At 46.1% G+C, this 20,438-nt stretch overlaps 1 protein-coding gene across 7 annotated transcripts in view; it reads right to left on the reverse strand.

Annotated features, from left to right (window-relative positions):
- Nucleotides 1–20,438, reverse strand: part of Mgat5 (alpha-1,6-mannosylglycoprotein 6-beta-N-acetylglucosaminyltransferase) — a 295,197-nt gene that overhangs the window by 264,003 nt on the left and 10,756 nt on the right. For 2 of the 7 annotated variants that reach the window (XM_087906580.1, XM_087906584.1), the window contains exon 1: nt 12,039–12,126. The exons of the other annotated variants lie outside the window; for them this stretch is intronic. The gene's annotated coding sequence lies outside the window, so the exon portion shown is untranslated. Of the gene's footprint in view, nt 1–12,038; nt 12,127–20,438 lie in introns of those variants that run through there. 7 annotated transcript variants of the gene reach the window in all.

The following is a 20,438-nucleotide window of genomic DNA, read 5'->3' on the forward strand; positions in this document are numbered from 1 at the left end:
GCCTTTATAAGCCTCTGCAAAATGTGACTTGTGGGCACTTTCTGGGACCGCCAGGAAGGACCTGGCCAGAGTCTATCATCTTGGCAAGTATTTAATGACAGCTTGCTTCAAATCTGACTCCAAAATTGTCATAGTTTAATATTAAGTTACCAGCTACATACAGAGGGCTTGAGCTTGATACTTCTTCATTTAGTTCTTGAGGGTTCTTTTTAAATATCTCTCCTTCTTTCTTCCCTCATCCTCTCTCTCTCTCTCTGTGTGTGTGTGTGTGTGTGTGTGTGTGTGTGTGTGTGTCTGTGTGTGTTTGCACATGTGCCCATTCCATGGAGAGCAGAGATCTTCCCTGCAAGATGCACTGTTATGACAGGCTATTTAAGTGGTTTTATCGTTTCAATTTATGATTAAAGACATTCTGACAACAACAAGAAAAGCTCGGAGAGTTAAGCAAGGGATTAAAAACAGAGGTTCGAAATGGATAGTCATGATTATCAATCTCTATTATCAATTGAAGGAATTTAGAATCATCATGGAAACACGTCTCTGGGTGTGTCTAGGAGGGTGTTTCCAAAGAGGTATCACTGAGGAGGGAAGGCCCATCCTTGAAGATGAGCAGGCCCATCCCCAGAACTGGCGTCTTAAACCGAATAAAAAGAAGAACATGAACTGAGCACTAGCATTCAGTTTCTCTGCCTCCTGACTGTGGACGCCATGTTGGACCAGCTGCCTTGGATTCCTGCTGCCATGACTTCCCTACCATGATGGAAGACCACACATCTATCTGAACTGTGAGCCAAAGGAACCCTTAGGTGGCTTCTGTCATTTACACTGTCACCACAATGAGAACGTAAAAACATATCAAAGCACAGATAAAACGTGACAAGTGCATGCTAGGGACATCTAACCACATTATACTTCTGCTTCCTTCCAGACAGGGTCTCACACAGCCCGGCAGGCCTCAAACTCACATGACCTTGAATGTCTGAGCCTCCTGCCTAAACCTTCTGAAGACTGAGATGACAGACTGCAACATTAAACCCAGTTTACCTGCCCCTGGGGCTAGAACCCAGGCTTGGTAAATGCTAGGCCAGCACTCTGCCAACTGCGCTACATCCCAGTCCTAAGAAAACATTCTCACTAGGAAGAAAAACAAATTCTGCTCAAACTGATTTGCAAGTTATTAAGAACCAAGAGAAGGTCAGAACAGAAGCGAATCCTGAGGCTGTGTGTTCCCTGACCCTGAGGCCCCAGGGTGCCCAGAACTGGGAAGGCCTGGAGCCCAGAGAGAGGAATCCCTGACTCAGATCCTGCCTGCAGGCAGGACTGGGAGGCCAGAGGCCTTCCTTCACCAGGTCACAGTGCACCTAGCAGAAAATCCCATTCTCTAGACCATAGCCAGATTACACAAAACTAGAAAATGACCTCACTTCCTTCCTACTGCTCCAAGCCTACCCCCCAGAGCAGGGGCCCAGCAGCCCAGGCAATGAGTTGGGCAAGGAAGCACTGGGTACAATGGCCTTACCCCAGCAGGCTCAATGAAACCATGTCCACAGTCATTCTGAGGCGTGAGTCTAAGTTGCAAGGGGCTGGAAACCCACTAATGGCTCCAAGAGCCCTGCACAGCAAGCGCCCTGACTCTAAGCTCCTCCTCCTTCCAGATCCACCACCAGCAATGGCCTTTTCCTTGCCCAAGTCTGTCTGGATACTCCCGAAGGTCTTAGCTAAAAGTACTGAATGTAAGGACCCAGAATTTCACCAGAATTATGCAGGGATGTTAGTAGCCACACAGAACAGCAGCAGCAGCCCACATTGCTGATAGCTCTGGAACATGAAAGATGCTTCTGAAGTTCCAGCAAATTTACCAGAATCCCGACAGGAGCCATAATCATTAAGCTACTTGCACAGGAAGGAGCCGAAGCAAGACATTGAAAGAACTCCACAAGTGGCTGCCGTCCCCACTGATTGCTGGCTGCAGTGTCCCCAGTCTTTCTGCCATTTGTCTTTGTGCTCCCTATTCTGGGACTAGGAACCTCCCCAAAATCCACAAACTGACATCAAGTGCTGGGGAAGCGAGGCGGGACCAGCTGCATCCGATTTGCCTCCTAGGCGATTCTAGAGCCTGTGAAGCTGGCAATCAATAATAACCATAACCCATGGGATGGGGTAAGAGGAGACAAGGAATAGGGTATCAGTGTGAATCCTGAATCTTTCGACCTCAGCTCCCACAGCATAAGGTCTTTTCCTCCCAAGGAGCATAAATTAACACACCACTCAGTGAAAGCCCTGAGAAATACAGCCAGCTGCTGTAAGCAAACAGTCCTCTGGTGGCCCTTAAGATGTTGAGTGAGTGGCTTAATCACCCAGCAGGGTCTAGCAGGCAATACAGAAAACCTGAGGAGACAGCCAGCAGCGAATGGAAAACATTATCATTTAAAGAAGGATTAATAACAAGTCTGTCTGGGCTGGAGAGACAGCTCAGTAGTCAAGAGCACTCACAGCTCCTGCAGAGGACCTAGTCTGGTTCTCAGCATCCACAGCAGGAAGTTCACAATCACTTGGAACTCCAGTTCCAGGGTATCTGTGCCCTCTTCTGGCCTCCTCCAGTACCTGCTTGCATGAGGTGCACAAAACTCACGCAAATATACTCACATATACATAATTTAAACCTTAATGGGTAGATGGATGGATGGATGAATGGATGATGAATGAATGGATGGATGGAGGGAGGGAGGATGGATGGATGGAGGATGGATAGATGAAGGATGATGGATGGATGATGGATGGAGAATGGATAGATGTATATATGTATGTGTGTATATATTGGGTATGTATATGTGTTTGTATGTGTATATATGTATGTGTGTATGTATATGTGTAAATGTGTGTACATGTGTTGTGGTTTCAATAAGTATGGCCCCCAACAGACTCCTTAGCCATAAGGAGTGGCCTTGTTGGAGGAAGTGTGTCTCTATGGAGGTGGGCTTTGAGGTCTCATATATGCTCAAGGCATACCCAGTGGGCAGTTTACTTCCTGTTGCCTGCAGATCAAAATGTAGAACTCTCAGCTACCTCTCAAGCATTATGTATGCCCACACACTGCCGTTCTTCCTGTCCTGACAGTAATGGACTAAACCTCTAAAACTATAAGCCAACCCCAATGAAATGTTTTCCTTTTTAAGAGTTGCTGTGGTCATGGTGTCTCTTCAGTTAATGGAAACCCTAACTAAGACTGTATGTGTCTGTATGTGCATATGTATATGTGTGTATGTGTATATATGTGTATAGTTGTATACGTGTGTATATGTATGTGTGTGTAAGTATGTGTGTATGTGTGTTGTGTGTGGAGATCAGATAACTTGCAGAAGCCAGTTCTCTCTTTCCACGAGGATCAAACCCCGGTCCTCAGGCTTGTCGGCATGTGCCTTTACCCACTGAGCCATCTCACCAGCTCCAAAATCTCAAGAGGAATATGTTACAGGAGAACATGCTACAGTGTTCCTCAAACTTCCCTGAACCCCTTGGGTGTATCCTAGGATTTAGAAGGGAAATACGCCACTGGGCAGATGTATGGCAGAGTTTCTAAATTGGAGAGGACCCACCTTAACTGTGAGAGGCAACTTCCACGCCCATGCCACGTGACAGCCACCTCATGCTCCTGCGGTAGGCCTTCACACCCAGGTGGGCCATACACCTGAACTAAGAGTCACAGAAAGCAACCCTTAGATGGCTTCTACAGGTTACTGTCACAGCAAAGAAGAAAACAATATACTCTCGCTCCTTGGGACTCATACCCTTGGGCTTCCAGGCTCCCCCACCCCTCCCCTCTTGGCTCCAGAGGCTCCATTTCTTACCTTTGCCCTGAGCCTGAGGGCTTTCCCGCTGTCAGCAGGCAAGGTGCCTGGGGCGATCCCTCACTCTGGCAGGGCCCTGAAACTATTTCTGCCAGGAGTCTTTGCTCAAAGTGTCTCAGGTAAAACATGTTACCTGCAGGAGCTCAGGCACTGACTTGCATTATCACAGCTGTGATAAAAACGCATCCAGTGGGCCTATAAGCTCACGGGGACATTCCTGAGTGTTTCCTCCAGTGCTGTGACTACCAGGCTGCAAAGGGCTGAGAAAATGGATGCAATATCTGTAGCCTTGAACCGACTCCAACCAGAGGGTGACAACTATCCTCAGGTGGCAAGCGGCTGCTCTGCCTTCGGCTATGTACAGAACTATTTTCCCACTTAGCTGTCATTTTTGCCACCTGCTCACCAATAGAAACACCCCCAGCACCCCACACCAGAGCCCAAAGACCAATCCAAGCTCTTTACAGTCTCCAGGGAAGGTAATGGAAACAGTCACCTGGGCCAGCGAGATGATACTTGCCACCAAGCCTGATGACATGTTTGGATCCCCAGGGTTCATGTGGTGAAAGGAGAGAACTAACCTCAAAATCTGCCTTCTGATCCCCCTACACATGTACTATGACATGTGGCACATGCGCCCATACACATGCATGGGCACACACACACACACAATAAATAAATAAAATAGCCTTGGGCACACTGAACAATTGGTGTGTACAATACAATAAAGAAGTATTTTTCTCACTTTATGACAGATGAGAAAATAGATTCCACCCCAAGATCAGCCAGACTGACCCAAGGGTAGTCATTCCCCTTCCCCAGTACCATTTTGTTCTGGCTTTGCTTTGTTGTTTGACCAGCCTCCAACTCAGGAGAATACTGGGATTATAGTCCTCCACCGTGTTTGTGGCCCCCTGTACACCAGGCAAGTGCCTGACCAACTAAGCTACATCTCCAAACTCCATTTTATCATTCTTCAAAAGAAAGAAGGACCCAAAGTCTGAAAGCTTTTCTTGAACTGAGCCTAGAACTAAATTCCAGCACTCAGGAAGTGGAGGCAGAAGGTTCAGAAGTTCAAGGTGATCCTCAGCTACCTAGTGAGTATACCTTGTGTCAACAATGATAAGTTTTTAAAAACTTTAAGATATAATTGTGATACGGCAATACGTGTACCTAATTACTACACCAAGTTGCGATATCCAAGCACATCTGTCACCTACCAATTGAACTTGGTAATGATGAGTACAAAGATTATTCTGAGATTTTGGCAACAAAATGTACCATGGTTTATATTTGCTGGACAGTTAAGGTGCTTCCAAATCACTGGGTTCTCTGTATCCATGGGGAACACACCTACAGATTTAACCAGCCATATTTCCTAGATAGAAAATTATCCAGAAAAGGATTCTGTCAGGGAACTGGGGGTGTAGCTCAGTCGGCTGAGCGCCTAACAAGTACTGGGCTCCACCTCCAGCACCGCATAAACCAAACATGGGAGGCCAGAGGTGTAGACAGGATGGTCAGACGTTCATAGTCATCACTGGCTTTGCGACAAGCTCAAGGCCAGCGTGGGCTACTTAAAAACCCTGCTTCACCGGGGATAAAAAGTATTTTGTTTTGGTCTTGAATATACATAGAACTCTTTTTGTAATATTCCCTAAACAACATTGTATTAAAAGTATTTTGTTTTGGTCTTGAATATACATAGAATTTTTTTGTAATATTCCCTAAACAATATTGTATTAAAACTACTTTGGGTAAAGTATTAGAAATAATGGAGATAAACTTCAGGCATCGGAGGGTATGTACGTGTAGTTTCATAAAGGACTGGAGAAGCCCAGATTTCAGTATCCAAAGCAATCCCAGGATCAGTTCCCCTGCAGACTGGAGGTACGAGCATTCCAGTTGGCCTTATAGCCCTTAGCCATAGCTGGAGTTCAGAGGCTATGAAAAGGGAGATTTTCTCCACTCAGGTTTACTTCTGGGTTTTGAAGGTTGAGCGAAGCCTGGGTTACATGGCTTATTTGTCTACTATAAATTTCACTACTAGGTTCAAGACCTCAGACAGGAAAGAAGAAAAAACAGAAACAGGTACCAATAATTTCGGCCCCACCACATCTTCATTTCTGGCAGGCTATTACTTTCTTTTTAAAAGGTGACTCTGTGAAGTTTCTTCGGGACATGAAAAAAACATACATTTCCTCAGAGACATGCTGTAGATTTTAATTCCAGCAAGCACTTTCCAGTCTCTTCCTCTGAAAAGATTCCTGCTCTTTCTATTGAAAAAACTCAACTATTTTATCTACTTCGAGGCAACCATCTTAAGTGTGCCAATATCTTAGGGCAGAAAGGGGGGAGCCTTTTGGACTTTCTAAGGGTTTAATCAATAGGTTCCTTTTCACAGACGGCTGTATTACCTGGAGAGCATATGAATTCTTTTTACTCTTTTTTTCTAATTTAAAAGAGCAATGTACTTTCTATTGCACAGTTATTACATTTCAGGCACAGCATCAGGCTCTTGTCTTCAATTATTCTGATGTTCACATCCATTATCCCATCTTAGTAAAGATATTAAATGATTAAGGATTTCAAAGAGGCTCATGTTACAAACCCATTCTCTTGGATAAAAGAGAAACAAAGAGAGGAAGAAGAAAGGAGAAAGGGAGGGAGACAGAGGAAAGAGAGAGAAGGAAAGAGAAAGGAAGAAAGGAAGGACAGACAGATGGAAGGAAGGAAGCACTGACAGACGGACAGAAGGAAGGAAGGGAGGAAGGGAGGCAGACAGGCAGGGCACAGGTAATACTAACATCAGTATTGGAATTCCAATTATAAATTAAGATACTAACTTTATAATTCATTTGTTTATGTGATCATTTTTGACACAGACTTTCAATATACCATGAGCCAACCTTGAGTTCCATCTCTCCCTACCTCCTTCTCGGGTTTCAGGCCTATGCCACCATGCCCACTGTGGTGGTTTGAATAAGAATGCCCCACCCCACCAGAGGTTCACATATTTGGGTGCTTAGTACCCAGCTGACGATGAACTGTTTGGAAGGATTAAGAGTTGTAGCCCTGGTGGAGGAGGGGTGTCGCCGGGAGTGGGTCCACACCAGGCCCACTGGCTTTCTCTGCCTGCTGCCTGTGAACTAGGAAGTAAAGTTCTCAGCTACCACGCCAGCGACATGCCTGCTGCTTCCTAGCGTGGTGACAATGGCCGCTCTGAAACATGCCCCTTCCCTGCCCCATTACTTGAACCTCACTACCAGTCTAAGGGGTATTATTTTATTTCTGGCGCCCTGTAAAATCACTTCCTTTTTAAACTGTGGGCTGGGATGAGAAAGACACATACATTAATGAGCTGTTTCATTAACCAGACACCAGGATATGACTAAGAATGCACAGCACTGCCCTTAAAGCAGGAAGACTGGGGGAAGGAGCTCAGAAGAGAGAAGTTGCGAACAACGAAGACACTTCCCGGCCTGTGAAACAGGCTAGGAGAGCACCTAGGTGAGGCTCTCTGCTCTCCAATGTACAGGAGGGAATGGGTCAGGAAGACACAGTGTGCAGAGTGACAAAGGAAGGGGTGAGACAAAGGTCACTGAGTTCACTGACTGGAAAGAACTTATCTCTATGGGTGTTGTTCCGTAGCCTGATTCCCCCTCCCCCCACAGCCTTATCAAACTTTCACTGTTCTAATTTTAATACGGAAGCTGGAACTTAGAGGCTCAGCAACTTGCTCAGCAGCACAGGGTGACACCAGAGTCAGAACTGGTACACCTCAGGGCTTGAGCATTACTTCCAGATCAAAGTTCAAGACTCAGCAAAACCACACACCACACCCCGGGGTTCCTAAACTGGAGGTAGGGGTGGAGGGTAATCTCTCGGAGGGTGGGAAAAAGATCAAAGCACACACAAAAAGAGAAAGGGGTTAAAGAAAGGAGGAGAGTACAGGAGAAGGATGGAAGGGCAGGGAAGAGGGAAAGATAGAGAAAGAGAGAAGAAAGGAGGACACAGGGAAGGGAGGGACAGGAAGGAGGAAGGGAAGGAGGAGGAAGAGAGAGGAGGGGAGGAAGGAAAGAAGACAAGGAAGGGGAGGAGGGAGAAAGAGGGAAATGAAGGAAGGAACAATGGGAGGGAGAAAAGGAAGGAGAAGAATGGGAAAAGGGGATAAAAAAGAAAACCAGCTTAATTTTAAAGAATAGATTCCAAAACGGTTAACACTATGTTGAGTGTGTAGGCTCCAGGAAGAGTGAGTTCCAGCAAGAGGCTGGGGACCACGGAAAAGCATGGTCTAAAAGCTGCAGGTGAACCAGCAGGAGAGTCCATCCCCTGGCAAAAGTCAGTGAAGGAGAAAGATGGTTTTCGCGGGATAAGTCGGTAAAGAGCCCGAAACCACGGTAGCATCAGGCCCTCTCTGAAGAACCCTTAAGTTGTCGGCCAGGAGACAATGCAGAGAAGCATGGTGTCTGTTTCAACAAGCCACCAGATCAGGTCTCCCAGTGACACCACTAGCAAGGACTCAGTGACGTAAAGGGCTCATCCACTCTTCCAATCCCGTGACACTCTATACTATCGAGTCAGACATCCACCAGGCAGAAATAAGCACAGGCTCCCATTAGTGTATATCAATTTATTTAAAACAAAAACATGCACTACTTGTCAAGTTATGAAACTAAACCTTAAGGCATCAATTTTATGGTGGGAATAAATGGAAACATAGATATTCTTCCCATACCCCAAATGGTTACTATGAACACTAAATTTTAGAACTCACTGTTCTTGGACTTGCAATTCTGTGGTTTCTTGGAGTCCAAAGGCTTTGACCTTCACTGTACCTGAGCCAGATGGCTGACACACCTTCTCTTGGTTCACTGTCCTGGCCTCCACTCCCAGGACTGGTGGGCTGTTCTCCATCCCTAGAGTTCCAAAACCACCACCTTCCATTTCCTGTGGTCCTTGGCCTCCAGTCCATCAGCTCACTGAGCCATCCCTTCCCAAAGTCCTCCACTCCATCACGCCTTACCACGACGGTCAACCACAAGTTCCACCTTTGAACAGCAATTTGCAACCCAATGTCAGTCTACCTAATCTTCGGCAGTTAGGCACAGCAGCAGTACCAGAGGGGTGGGGGATGAGGGAATAAATGAACACATGGTAGCCATAGAAACACCAGTTACCAGGTTACTTCATGCCCTGGTCTTCAGCAGGCCTGACAGCTTAGTGACAACTTGGATTTTTATCCTGTCCTCCGCTACCTCCATTTCCCATCATTCTCACGTAAGGTTTTGGAACTTCATCCATAGACTCAACCATTCTTCCATCCATCAATAACATCTGCTAAGAAGTACTTATATCTATACACCAGAAGTACTCACTCCAAGTGCTGAGTCCCATCAAACTTCCAAGCCAGGAGACAAGGCAACATCCATCCAGGGTTGGAAGATGATCAGAATAAAGCCTCTGAGATAAAAGGAACCAAGCAAGAAAAGAGACTTTGCTCCTGAATACTTACGCTTCCTTCAAATCTTTCCATTGAAACAAAATTCCTTTAAACAAATACATTTCAGGGATGAATAGCTCAATGTCAGAGCACTTGCCTAGAACGCATAAGATCCTGGTTCAGCCCTCAGCATCACAAAAGAAGAGTATGCATCAGTGGTATATAATATGTTCACCACACTGTGAAACCACCACCTCTGTTTAGTTCAGAAACATATCTATCATCCTATAATAGTTAAGCTTTACCATCAACTGATTAGACTCAGAATCACCAGACAAACAAAATTCTGGTTGTCTCTGTGTGGTGTTTCCAGAAAGGTTTAATTGAAAAGGGAAGACCCTCCTGAATATGAGTAGAATTATCCTACGGGCTGGGGTCCAGGACTGAATTAAAAGGAAAAGGGAGCCAAGCGCCTGTGTCCATCGCTCCTTCCTGTCTACAGATGCAATAAAACCAGCCGCCTTATGCTCCTACTGCTATGACTAACCTCACGATGGAGTGTACTCTCGAACTGCAAGTTATTTGGCCACCGCCACAGAAAGTTTAATTAATACACAACCCAAAAGAAACCTTGGACCCATTAAAAAGTCACTCTCACATACTCCCCCTCCCTCTGGGAATGTAGAATCTATTTCCTGTCATTGTGGATTCTCATTTCTTTGTCTGTTTCCTGCCAGTGAGGTCAACTGCCCTTCCTGCCATGTTACCCTCTCTCTCTCTCTCTCTCTCTCTCTCTCTCTCTCTCTCTCTTTCTCTCTCTCTCTCTCATGTTTTTGGTCCATAGTTCATATCTATCCCTGAGACCATAAGGTTCTTTCCTGCCTCTACCTAACGCCCCACACACACCCCAAACTGGACTTTTGTTAACCCTATGAAAAACTCTCTCATATTCTAGAAAAGGAAGTAGCGTGTATTTCCTTTGATTCTTCCTCCTCATGCCAAGCACACCTTCCTTCCCTTCTCCGCCTCTGACTCTACAGATAGACCTCTTGTAGGACCCAGCTGCCACTCCTGGGTATTCCCACAAGAGACTCTAAGCCAGCACACCCCAGAGCATTGCACACCAGTGTTTACTGCAACGCCTTGCACAGTCCCTAAGTTATGGAACTGACCTAGGAGTCAACAGAAGAATGGATGTAAAAACTGTGTTTGGTACATACAATGGAATTTTAATCCATAAAGAAGAGCAAAGTTTATGGGAAAATGGATACGCCTGGAGACAATGTTAAGCAAGTCTCAAACAGACAAATACAGTATGCTGTCTCTCATTTATGGCTCCTGAGTTTTATGGAAGCACAAAAGCATGCATACACACATGTATATGTATACTTCACACACAGACACACACACACATGAAATGAAAATGGAAACAAAGCTGGGAAAACAAAAACAAAACAGTAAAGCTGGTTTTATCTCAAAGGTATCATCTCTCCTGTGACCCCAGTCACATAATGTGGGTGACCATGAACATACTGTGACTTGGCCTCTCTGTACCTCTCCCTCTCTCCAGCTTATAACTGGGATCAGATTAGCCACTTACATTTTAGCACATCCATGAAAAACAAGCGAGGTTCTGAGGTTCCTAACATGATCATGAATGCCAGACTGCGGTAAGGACTCAACCCTGAATCATGGTCATGTTCCATAAAACCCTCTGCCCTGCTTGCTCAGGCAGCCCAGACCTCTCTGGAAACTGCCCTCCTCCCCCTACCCCCTGGCACTTTTTTCCGGCTCACTCTGTAAGTATAAGTATTTTTTCAAAACACTAACACCTGCTTAATGAAACCTTTTCAAGGGGCAGCACATGCCCTTAGAGCTCTAATTGCATCTGATGCTGGAAGACCACAGAGGAACATGGGTGCTGAGAAGAACATGCCAAGGATGACTTGAATATAGAATGCCCCAAATTAAGAGTCATTCTCCCATCCCCACACCGGCCACCACAATCTCTCAGACTACTGCAACAGCCTTCCTCAAATCTTATTCCTGCCCTGCCTCTCTTTCTCCCTACCAGACAGCTATCAGAAATCCAAATCTGGGCTCAGTTGGGAGAGAGCACACAGAGTTCGATTTCCAGCACCAGATAAATCAGGCATGGTGATGTACTTCTGCCATCCCAGTCCTTGGGAAGTGGGAGTAGGAGAGTCCAGAGTCCCTGGTCATCCTTAGCAACATAGAGACCACACAGTGAGTTCAAAGTCACCCGAGCGTAAGGAGACCCAGTTCATATGTGTTTCATTTGATTTTCACTGGTACCGGGGAGAGTAAACCTAGGGTTTTGCATGTGTCAGGCAAGTACTTTAGTACTGAGCTACAGCCAGCCCCAGTCCAAGACCCAGCTTAAATAAATGAAGTTAAGTAAGTAAGATGGCACCTGAAGAGAAACGCTGGAGGTTCCCTCTAGTCTCCACATGTGCTTACACATACACATGTGCATCTGGAATTCATGGGTGAACACACGCACGCAAACACACACACACACACACACACACACAAATGCACACACATATACACACGCAAACACACATACACACACAAACACACATATGCACACACATACACATAAACACATATGCACACACACATACACACACAAACACACACACACACACACAGAGGCATATTGAAGCCCCAAAGAGCATAACAATCTATCAATGGAGATAGCAAGAACATTGGCCACCACCTACCTCCCACAACTGCACAGGCTCCTAGAACTGGAGTTCCGGCTACCCTACTTGCTTGTTACCATTATGCCCATGCCTGGCATAATAGCCCCTTCATAAGTGTTTAGTGATCCCTCTAGGCTGGTTCCTTGGTTGGCATCCAAGATTTCCAAAGCAGGAAGTCATACTGGTATCATGTGGCCCAATTCAACCACTGTGGCAAAAGAGACCAAGGCTCACGGGACCTCAGGGGCCAGGAACACAGCAGCCCCTGGGTCACCTGATGTCTCCCTTAAGTCTTAAAAGCAGCCCTGGGTTACCCATGGCCACACAGCTGTTCTGTGGCTTCCAGTGTCCCCTGGTCATAGCTACTGCTAGCCACCCTTTCATTTCTCTTTTCTCAGGCTTCTAGTTGGTGGCTCCCATGTTTTCAAAGACAACTTGACCCTTCCCGAGGAGGGCCAGTGCTGGCTGTACTCTGCCTGGGACCAGTCACAGAGCAGGGGTGATCCCGCGGCCTCCCATCGCCTACTCGGGGTCCTTCACAGGACAGGACTTCTCCATGGCTAGAAGTTAGTGTTCTGCATACTTTGGGGTTCAGTCTTTTGAGTTCTATGAGTCCTAAGGTTCAAAGGGTGGGGTCTCTGTGAGTCTGGGCATAGAAGGCCAAGCCATGGCCCTCAATTAAAGTCAAAGGCCAAAGGTCCAACCAGCTCCACAATTGTCCCTGTCCACTGGGTTGCTCGGAGTCATTTTCCTTTCTGCCCCCAGTATTGCATGTTCAAGTACAGACGTCAATCTGGCGGGAACTTTTATCAGACCACTGTTCTGAAACCTGTTTCCATGACTTAGAACATGACCCTGGGGGACAACTCCATCACTGGGTGCCATGTACCTGGTTTTAGTTTTTCGTCTCTTTGATTGTTTCCCTTTTAATCCCACGTTTTAAGGTGTAGCCGCAGACTGTGGGGACATTCTCATTCAAAGTAGCCTGTGACATGATTTTGTCACCAGTGCTGCTGGGAGGACAGTTTGGTGGGTAACACCCTTGCCCTAGCAGCACGAGGACGTGAGTGTGGATCCCCAGCCTAGTGCCAATAGTGTGAGTCTGCAGTCCCAGCTCCTGGGACAAAATGGAAGGCAAAGGACAGGAGAATCCCTGGGAGCTCAAGGGACAGGTGTCTGGAGTCCTGAGTGGCATGCAAGAGAGCATGGCAAGCGAGACGAAAGGGGAGAACCGGTGCCCATGTTGTCCTCACTTTCAGGATGCACTTGCCTTCACACACACGAACACATACAAGCTTAAAAAAAAAAAAATCACTACTCTTTAGCCAGAGTGTCTGCTGAGCATCTTGCTTTCTCAAGCCAAAAATGACTGATTCTGAAGCGTTCGTGACAGAAGTGCAGCTTCTCAATAAGGGACCTTAGATACCTCACCTGAAACAGTTGTGGGGAGACTGAGGAGATCCGTCAGTCACTCAAGCACAAAATCCTGAGTGGGATCCCTAGAACCCACATGAGAAGAAGCCCGAGTTGACGGCGTGTGCTTGCAATCCCAGCACTGGGGAAGTGGAGACAGGAGGATTTCTAGGGCTCAGGGGTCAGGCTAGCTTCCTGGTTCACTGAGTCAACTTGTCTCTAAAGTACAACGTGGATGGGGTCTGAAGAGTAGCAGCCAAGGGTGAAGTCTGCACTTCACAGGTCCAGTGAGCTCATGGGACAGTTGGCTGGGCGTGCACACACATGAGAGCATGACAGGCAAGATGAAAGGAGAGGTATACATACCTGTACAATACCTGCACACACATACACAAGTGAATGTGCACACACACACACACACACACACACACACACAAAATCAGGCTCAATGGGACTTGCAAGCACATACATGAATCTGTCTATCAACAGCTCAGCAAAGGAATCCTCTTGGTCCTTAACAACAAAGACACTGTTATTTAACTGGTACACTTGAACACACACGTTGTCTTTAAGTCTTAAATAAGTGGTAATAAAATAATGAAAATTGTGACCACTCCTTCCTTAACAGAGGAGGCTTAATACTCGAGGAGAACTTCATTAGTTACTAAATCCACAGGAAAATGAAGGGGAATTGTGTGACTTTTCCATAATATTTTTTGAAATAAAGAAAAACTGGAGCTAGGGGTGTAGCTCAGTGGGTAGGGTGCCTGCCTAGCACACACAGAGTCCTGAGTTCAGTTCCAGAATAACCAGGCGTAGTGGCACAAGACTGTAACCACAGCACTCAGGGGGCAGAAGCAGGAGGAGCAGACGTTGTCCTTGGTTACATGTGAGTTCAAGGCCAACCTGAGCCACCAGAGACCAAAGGGAACAGTGAAAAGGGAGATAACAAGATGGCACAGAGGGTAGAGGCACTTGCTATGAAGCTTAATAACCTGAGTGTTATTACCAGGGACCGACCCCCACACATTGTTCTCTGACCTCCATATATATAGCACAGCGCTCACCCAGTTATTACACACACACACACACACACACACACACACACTCACTCACTCACTCACTCACACTGTAAAGAAAAAATTTAAGGAGAAAAACTGCTATTGCTACAATCATTAAATATGGCTGCTTGGGGTATCTGTGCTGAGTACATGGATCCCTTACCAAGCTCTAAGCAGCAACTCAGATGCTAAGAGGAAAAGGTGCTCGTGGCACAACAGCCTCACATCTGAAGAACAGCAAAGAACAGGGAGCAAACTCGTCTGTAGAAAGTCACTTCCTTTGAAGAGAAGAGAAGTTTCTGGAGCAGCCCAGGAAGATCTGCTGTGGCAAAGAGAAGCTTCTAGATACCCACACTCCTAGAAATCCACTTACAGTGAGAAACCAGCACCTCGGAGGCTGGACTCCACCAGTGGCAAGTCGGCAAGCAGGAGGAAACATTTCGCCTTTCCTCCTAAGCCTTGTGGTAAGAGGAAATTGCTCTGTTTTCTATAGTTATTTGTGAACCCTATCTCTGGGGTAACAGAGTATTTATTTTTTAATTCTTTGACATTTCATACACATATATAATGCATTTTCATTTTCTTCAATGAAGCATTTCATAAAGGGGTATGTGTGTGTGCTCCTGTATGTATACATGTGAATATATGTGTGTGCTCCTATATGTGTATATGTGCATATATGTTCATGTGTGTGTGCTCCTGTATGTGTACATGTGAATATATATGTGTGCTCCTGCATGTATACATGTGTATATGTGCGTGTGAATGTGTGTGTGTTGCTGATTACAGTAACTTTGACAAAGGAAGTGGAAAGCAGGGGCTGACCTGTGTTTAGAGATTTTTCCCACACAAACTCTGGCCATTCTCCACTATAATAACGGAAGCAGAAGTCACAATTGTGTTTAGGAATCAGGAAACCTGTATGTTTCCACTTTAAATTCATCATGTATCTTATGCAAGCCGTTAGAGGCTGGCTGGAGAAATGTTCCAGCCAACTTCCTCCTCATATGATCAAGCAGTCAGCCACAGGACCAGCTCAATTCCTTGAGCAGGTCAAAAGCAAACTAGCAAGTGCGGCTAAGCTCACACCCACTCCAAACCCTTGCCTGAGAGCTGCAAGTAGAGTTGAGAGGGCCAAGTCCCAGTGACAGGGAGCACTGGGCTAGGCAGTGTCCACAGCCCACAGTTCTGCCTTCTGATGGACTATAAAAGTAAACAGACCCTTAGCAGAGGACTTTTCTTTCTAATTTTTTTCGTAGAGTCTCAATGTCCTTGAACTCTCTATGTAACTATGTAACTGAGGTGACACAGAACTCCTGACCCTACCATCTCCACCTCGCAAATGCTGAGATTGTACGTGTGTACCAGTGTTCTAGCGGCTTTAACCATCAGTACAACACTGCCTAGACTCATTTGAGAAGGGAGTCTCAAATGAGGGATTGCCAAGATCAGACTGATCTGTGGGCATGTTTGGGGGCGGGGCCATCGTGATTGTTAACAAATAGAGGAGGACTCAGCTCACTGTGGGTGGCACCATTCCCTAGGCAGGTGATCCTAGGCTATGCACACAAACCAGCCAAGCATGAGTCTCAGCTAGCCAACAAGCAATGCTCCTCCATGGCTTCTGTTTCAATTTCTTGCTTGAATCTCTGCCCTGACTTCTCTCAATGATGAATCGTGACTTTTAGGATAAAATAAACCCTTTCTTCCCCAGTTGCTTTTGTCCTATGTTTGTCATAGCAACAGAAGGAAACTGGAACAGCCAGCTCTGCCCAGTCTCTGCAGTGCTGGGCACCAGACCCAGGGCTCGGCGCACGCTAGCCATGCACTCTAACAACTAAGTTAGACCCCAGCCTCACAGAAGGATCTTTTAGTGAAAAAAAAATCTATAGGATTCAAAAGGAAATCAATTACACTTAGTTACTAAAGTATTTTTTTCCCCTCTTTCTTCCTACTCCTCCTTCTTCTGTATTTGGTATCGAATCCAGAGCCTCACACGTGCCAGGGAAGCACTCTACCAACTGAGATGAATTCCCCAGTTAAAACCTGCTCTTAATTGTGATAAAGAGGTGCACATCCTTGTTGATTAACACATTAAGTCACACGGCCCAGCAGCAGCCCAACAGGATGATCGGCATAGAGTGAAGACCACTCTTGATATGCTAAGACAGCTTACTTTCTCAAAATATTGGCTGTCTGGTGCTGACAAAGTAACAAACAGCACTTAGGCTACTGCCGTCTGCAGCCCAGAGAACAGACTCAGCTGGCCAAGGGCTTGCCTCCCTGAACCCATCCACCAGGCGTGGCAGGGGATGCCGGTGGGGATGTGGTGGACGGAGATCAGAAGTTTAAGGTCAGCCTCAGTTACATAGGGAGGAGGCAAACCTGGGCTACAAGACATCCTGTCTCAAAAAGCAAAAAGTGAAAGAATTGCTAAATTCTAGTGTGAGGTTAGTGAACACGAAGGTGTAATGTGATCTTCCCAAGGCCTTGAAGAAAGATCAGCAGCAATTCAGTTCGAATCACATGACCAGCTGACACCCGGACTGCTCTGCTTAGCCACCTCCCAAAGGCTCCACAGGCCAGAAGCTTGCTTTCCGGTATGGTGGTGGGGGGGTGATGGAATCTTTAAGACAGAAGGTCTAGCTGAAGACGTGAGTCATGGAGGCTCCATCTTCAGGAAGGATTAATGCTGTGTCTGTCTCAGGAGTAGGTCAGGCCTCATGGGACTGGGTTATTTCTGACAGAATGGATAAGCATGAATCTGGCTTTCTTATCTCAGTTTTTTGTTTGGTTTAGTTTTGGTTTGGTTTTTCTGTTTTGGTTTTGGTTTTGGTTTTCAATAAGGGCTTGTGTAGTCAGGCTGGCTATGAACTCAGGTTTTGTTTATTGATAAGAGTATAAGTAGCCCAGGCTGGCCATGAACTCAGTATGTAACCTTAACAAAGATCAAGAGAGGGACTAGGGAAATAGCTCTGCAGGTAAAAGTGCCACCTCAATGACCACAGGGCAGTCCCTGGAGTCCATGTGATGAGCCAGGTGTGGTGCTCTGCACCTGTAATCCGAGCACCCCCATGATGAGACAGGAGGTAGAGACGAGAAGAGTATCCCCAGGAGCTTTCAGGCCAACTACCCTGGAGAAAGCAGCATGGCAGAAACAGGAGCGGCCCTGACTCAAGAGTGGGAATGTGAGACACTCTGACCTCTAGACACATGCCATGGCACGTGCGTATGCACACACGTGCACACACGCATACACACATGCACACATACACACTCACACACACACGTGCACACACACATATACACTCACACACACATGCACACACACACACACACACACACACAGTATTTAAGAAATGAAAATACTCAGGCAAACTTCCTCTTATGCGGAAGACTCCCCCACCTCTGCTCCCTCAGCCATGCGGGCTATAGTCCAAGTTCATTTATTCTGCCTCCAATCTCGCCAATAAATAAACAGGTCAGTGCCCATGCTTCACCTAGCATTTCAAAGTCTAAAGAGATATCTTGGCCAGAGCCTTCTGAAGCCCTTTCTGCCACAGTTCCTGCCCATCCATCCAACAAGCCATGGGACATAAATAACAGAGTCACCTTGGAAAATATAGCACTGAAGGAATGTGGCGGTTAGGGGCCCAGTTAGGTTTGAATGGGGGTTGTTGTTCTGTTTTGCTCTTTAAAAAACAAACAAACAAAAAAAACATTTTAACTACAAAAGTTCTTGATTAATGTCTCTAAATGGTATTGTGCTCTGTAGTAATGTGCCAGCGTAGCTGCCAGAGAGGTGCTTTAAGAGAAGAAGCCAGAACCAGCCATAGTTTCTCTAACTCTTCCTCTAATGGACTCCATTATATCACACACACACACACACACACACACAGGCACGCATGCACGCGTGCGCACACACACACAGCTTGATTGGACCCTAATAAATAAATAACCAGCACTTGAACAAAATTTGTGCCCATTTTAATTCCAATTTGTTTCCACCAGAAAGCCTCACGTAAATGAAAAGAGGGAGGCGTACGGTAGTTATAGAATGGCACACTTCTGGAACTGTTTGAGAGTTCCCTAGCAAGCCTAACAGCCACAGGAGGGAGCAGACAGTGTTAACTGTCAGGGCTGAGTACGGTGATAAGTCGACTGGGGACAGATCGGTTCTCACACCTGCCCAGTTTGGACGCCGGCCTTCGCTGGAAGGTAGCAGGAGGTGAGTTCACCTGAGCAGCGGCGTGTCCCAAGAGCTACGGGTTGTGCAATCATTGCTTCCAGAGGCAGAAATGTTTCTCTTTAAGGGCCTGCAAGCAAACACTTCAGGCCTTGCAGATCAGTCCAGCTCCTTCAGGCTGCTGACCTTACTGCCAGGTAAAGCAGTCAGACAGATGGGAGAGGCCATGATGCACGCAACACTTAGTAACACACACACACAAACAAAAACTTGTATTAACAAGAACAACAAAACTTCATTAACCAGATGGATAGCACCTATGTTCCCATACAATTTTAACACAATGGGTGGTAAGTGAACCAACAGGCCCAGCTATTTTCCAGCAAACATTATTAACAAAATGAACAGCACATCAACAAATGTATATAGCCGTTGTACAATAAAACTTTATTAACAGGGCTGGAGCGAAGGCTCGGCAGTTAAGAGGGAATAGCGCTCTTCTGTAAGAGCTGGACTGGGTTCCAAGTACCTGAAGGCGTAAGTCACAGACAATCCCACACCAGTTTGGAATTATGATTAATAAAATGGTTATTTATTCAAAGGGGAAAAAATTTACAGATTACCGTCCCAGACAACAGCCCCTCCGCGTGAACAGGAAAGGAGTCCAGGAGCCAGAAGCGGAGCTGGAAGCCAAAGAGGGAGTGGAGGACAGCTGCTGCTTTTTTTAAAGAGAGAGAGACCACGCCCCAATGGGCTGGTAACTCAGCGGTGATTGGCTGAAGGAGCAGAAGGAACTCCCACAGCAAGTACCCACATCAGATGGCTAACTGCCTGTGACTCCAGTTCCAGGGGATCCAACACCCTTTTCTGGCCTCTGTAACACCTATATGTACATGTCACACATCAGACATAAAATACACACATACACACATAAATAAAAATAAAGAAACCCTTTAAAAACCACTTTATGAACTAACTGGCCAGCTGGTCGTAGTAGGCTGATCCTTGACTAGGTTTTCTTCGAAGCCACTAAAACTGAACCGGATAGACAGCGTCAAAGCTCATCACAGGCGGCAAAGGCAAGAATGTTCATAAAGCCTGCATGTGCTGGCACCAATATGATTCTGAGGCTATGGTTTTCTTATTGTGGATTTAACTGAAAAGTTACACTCTTGAAAACACACACACATACGCAAAAAACATGGGCACACATATACACACACTAATAAATAAGATGGCTCGGCAGAGGAGCCACGCTGTGCAGCTCATAACCACCTATATATAACTCTAGCTCCAGGGGCTCTGACACCCTCTTCTAGACATCGTGGTACAAACCCACGCATGGCCACACAGTTAAAACTGAAAATAAATTCTTAAAAAATTAATATAAGAAACTAAAAGGGGGAAAGGACATATACAACGGGACATTGTTGGATCTAAATTACAAACAGAATAGAATATAAATCTGTTGTAAGTGACACACAACGAGCTTCTCAGGACACAAAAATCAGCCCCTCTGTCATTTAAGTATCTAATATGATCTGACCATCAATTGCTCAGGGCCATTCTCCCTGGAACTCAGTGACTGAATACAGCTACGTGGTGTTTACAAGTCTGGACAGGTCGGCACGGAGGCTCTCCTAACCCAGGCCACACTGGGTAATACACAAAGTAATACTCAGGTAATCATGAGTAATGGAAGGGTCCCTAGAAGGCTGACTGATCTGGGAGAAATGAGGAGACACAGCCTGATTCACC

This window comes from Myodes glareolus, chromosome 5, assembly GCF_982192425.1.
Source record: "Myodes glareolus chromosome 5, mMyoGla1.1, whole genome shotgun sequence".
Lineage (NCBI taxonomy): Eukaryota > Metazoa > Chordata > Mammalia > Rodentia > Cricetidae > Myodes > Myodes glareolus.